Below are 3,967 nucleotides of genomic sequence, written 5' to 3' on the forward strand. Positions count from 1 at the left end.
TGTCATTTTTTTCCTTTTCAAGGAAAGTGGGAGGGAACGGGTATTCCTTCAAATGGGAGAATACAGAAAATGAGAATGGACCAACCAAATAGTTGGAACCGGAATGACCTATCTAGCATGTCAAGCACGCCTACGCCTTTACGCTGAGTGTTTTTTCCCCCAAACTGTGGCAACGACGTCCCTGGATATGCTTATAAATACGAGACGTTATGGGAGGCCAAAACCAACAGAGATCAACAGAGATCAACAGAGATCAGCTCCTTCCATTAATTACAACTCCAAAGTGATTAAGGAGAGTATTTTTCAGTTGCAGTCTGATGGCCCCTCGGGTTTCCTTTCTGCTTCTGTCATCTTTTCTTCTTCTCCTGCTTCTCTTGCTACCCAAAAAAATTCAATCCAAACCAAGTGGTCAGCCCTTCAAGTTCCTGCACCATCTGGAGGGATGCCACAAGGGTCAAGACCTAAAAGGAGTCCACCAGCTTAAACGATACCTCGAAAAATTCGGATATCTGAACTATCCACCTGGAAACAAAAGCCTCACTCATGCCGACGACGACGAGTTTGACGAGCTACTAGAATCTGCAGTGAAGACATACCAGCTCAATTACCATCTCAAGGTCACCGGGAGTCTTGACTCCAAGACGGTGCAACAGATGATGATGCCCAGATGCGGTATCCCAGATATTATCAATGGCACGACCTCAATGCGATCAGGAAAGAAGAACCATCATCATCACCACGGCCCCAGCTCTCTCCATACAGTCTCCCATTACACATTCTTTCCAAACAACCCAAGATGGCCTCCTTCCAAGACTCACCTAACCTACCGATTCAGGTCCAGTGTCTCGGTTGTTGGCTTGCAGCAACTGAGGTCCATCTGCTCAAGGGCTTTCTCGAGGTGGCAGCAAGTGAGCCATTTCACATTTGAGGAAGTTCAGAACGGTGTGGCCTCAGATATTGTGATTGGGTTCCACAGAGGTGATCATGGGGATGGGTATTCCTTTGATGGGCGTGGGGGGACTCTAGCTCATGCTTTTGCACCAACCGTAGGTCGGTTCCATTATGATGCAGACGAGAGCTGGAGCACTAATCCCCAGCCTGGAATGTTCGACTTGGAGTCTGTTGCAGTGCATGAAATTGGCCACCTTCTGGGTCTTGGCCACAGCTCGGTACCGGAGGCCATAATGTATCCTTCTATTCCTGACGGAGCTGTGAAGAGGAACCTCCATGGGGATGACGTCCAGGGCATACGCGCCTTGTATGGTTTGTCTAAGTAATTATCTGATCTATCTTAATTAACTAATGAACAAATTAATAAAGGATGTGCTAGCTAGCCATCTCCCTCTCCCTCTCCCTCTCATATATATCGAGATATATAATGTATTAACTGAAGATCGACTGAAGCAGTTTTGTTTTAATTGTATATCAATGTTCTGAGATCAATAATTACTATTAAAAATTTCAGTTATATATACTTTCTACTACTTGGGGCTGGGATGGAAGGTCTATTGAGAAAAGGTTCTCAGTTATTGAGACACCCAATAAAGGATACAGTTGATGGACAAGAAGATCTATAGAGAAGAATCTATCTATCTCTGTGTCTTACTCCTTATTAATCCGGAGGGGGAAATCGAATTGATGGGCTCAACAGAAGGATACCCTTTAGGTTAGCTTGAGACTAAAAGCTGGATGTAGAAGATGGTAACAAGGGGTATGGGGCGGGAGACGAACATGCAGCATAAATTAAACCTTGAGCTGGACTGGACATAGATGGGTAGGAGGAAAATGCCAAGGTGTTTGAGATAATTCTTCAATTCACACCAACAAACTTGCTAAAGGTGCATAGGATATTCATAGTTTGCTTTGCAAAACGAAGGTAGATCCACATCAAATACTATTTTTCAAGGTTTTTAAAATTGACCCGGAGAACGAACTGATCAGGGTCCGATTCCTGGGTCGAACGGTCGACCCATCCTGACAAAAAAAATTAAAAATTAAAAATAAATAAATAAATAACAGACAAAATCGTTTGAACTATTAACCGCCTGGGTCGGTGATTTACTTACCAAAATCAACGGTTTTTAGAAAAATCTAATTTTCTAAAAAAATTAAATTGGTTCCTGACTTTTCCAATCCAACCATCTGTCCGTCCGGTCCTATTTTGAAAACCATACTATTTTTCATGAGAGGACTTTGGCTGTGTACGTTTAACAGCCCGTGTGTGACATGTTAGCTTAGCCCATATGAATTCCATGCCGCAATAGTAATGGTATTAAATAAGTAGTTGTTGTATGGACCAACGTGTCAAGCAAGTAGAGCTCTGTGGACAGCATAGGGTGTCAAATAATGTAGAGAGCCAAATTTTATTCAATACCATCCAATTTTCAAATTGAAAGTCCAAGACATAGGTGGTGTTTGGCACGTATTTTCAGCGTGTCTTTTGACCTGCGGAAAGCTCAAAAGACCAAAAAATGGTCTTTTCCATTTGGTATTCCATAGACCAAAAGACGTGAAGATGAGCACATGTAAGATTAAAAAAGACTATGATAAGGAAGTTTCAAATGAACTTTTTGGGTCTTTTCCATTTGGCATGATGCTGATTTTCTAAAAATCACTGCCTTGTCAGGAACCACATCAGCGCTAGAGGAATTGGTGCTGAAATTTCTGTTTGGTTGATCAATTTTGATGATTTTTAGGAAATCAGCCACAAATCAATTATTGATATCAGCCATTTTTAAGGATCATCTTTTTTGGTGATTTCCAGATTTTTAGTTGATTCCAATTCTTTTAGAAGATGATATGGCATTGAATAATAGTTCTAGCACAAAAAATAATTAGCCCTTAAGTATCAATACCAAAGAGGTTCAAAGCCAATTTCCAACAAACAGAAAAACTACAGAGCAGGAAAAAGAATAACAGAGATTAATACACAGTAAGGTGAAAAATAGAATAAAACCAAGCTGGAAATTCCGAGTCCATCCAGCATGAGTGAACAAAACCCAAATTTGCTAAAATGTGCGCAGTCACATTCGCTTCACTAGGAACCCAGCTAAACCGGACAGAGAGGTCCTCGTTTAAACTCAAAATATCATTTCTGATGAAAACCAGATCTTGGTGAGAGAACTTTTTTGGCTTGAGAGAAGTTTGACCAGCTGCAAGCTATCAAGCTCCACCTCCAAATTCTCCATACCTTTCCTCTTCAACGCTTTTAGAGTTTCAAAAAGAGAAATAGTTTCTACAACTAAGAGGGTGTTCTTTTTTTGGATTTTGAGAGGGGTAAAAGTTGGTCAATGGGATTTTGGTTCCTATTGACCAAGAATCCCATGTTCATTTTTCAGATTAATGTAGGGACGAGGGGAAGTTTATTTTCTTGGGTATCTCATAGGTGGGTAAATAACTTTTTCACCTAGGGTCTTGTTTGCTTTTCGGTAAGTTTACCTGGGTAAATTTTTCCTAAGAAACACTTACCTAGGTAAATGCATTTACCCATGTTTTTTATTTCCCATATAAATAAGGCAATGATCATTTTATCCATAAAAATCCATTATTAAAAGAGGTATTTTTGTCTCATTCAAATGTTAGCAACTTTCCTCTTATGTGTGAAAGTTATTTATCCACCTAGGAGATGAGTATCACTTTCCTGGGTAAGTGGTACCTAGGAAAATAAACTTTTCTTAATCCCTACATAAAGATGAAAAAAAAAAAAAAACATGGGATTCTTAGTTAATGGGAACCAAAATCCCATTGACCAACTTCCCCCATTCTCCAAATCCAAAAAAAGAAGCCCCTAGGAGGAAAGTTGCACACTTAAATAGGACAAAATACTCTTCTTAATAATGGATTTTTATGATTAAAATGGTCATTACCTTATTTACTTGAGAAATAAAAGAACATGAGTAAATGCACTTATCCGGGTAAATGTTTCCCAAGAAAAACTTACCAAGATAATTACATTTCCCCGGATAAA

At 39.8% G+C, this 3,967-nt stretch overlaps 1 pseudogene; it reads left to right on the forward strand.

Moving 5' to 3' along the window:
• The first annotated feature begins 243 nt into the window (after window positions 1-243).
• Window positions 244-1,465, forward strand: LOC148864617 (metalloendoproteinase 2-MMP pseudogene; annotated as a pseudogene).
• Window positions 1,466-3,967: the final 2,502 nt, after the last annotated feature.

This window comes from Nelumbo lutea, chromosome 3, assembly GCF_056320005.1.
Source record: "Nelumbo lutea isolate HS-2025 chromosome 3, American lotus-T2T, whole genome shotgun sequence".
NCBI lineage: Eukaryota > Viridiplantae > Streptophyta > Magnoliopsida > Proteales > Nelumbonaceae > Nelumbo > Nelumbo lutea.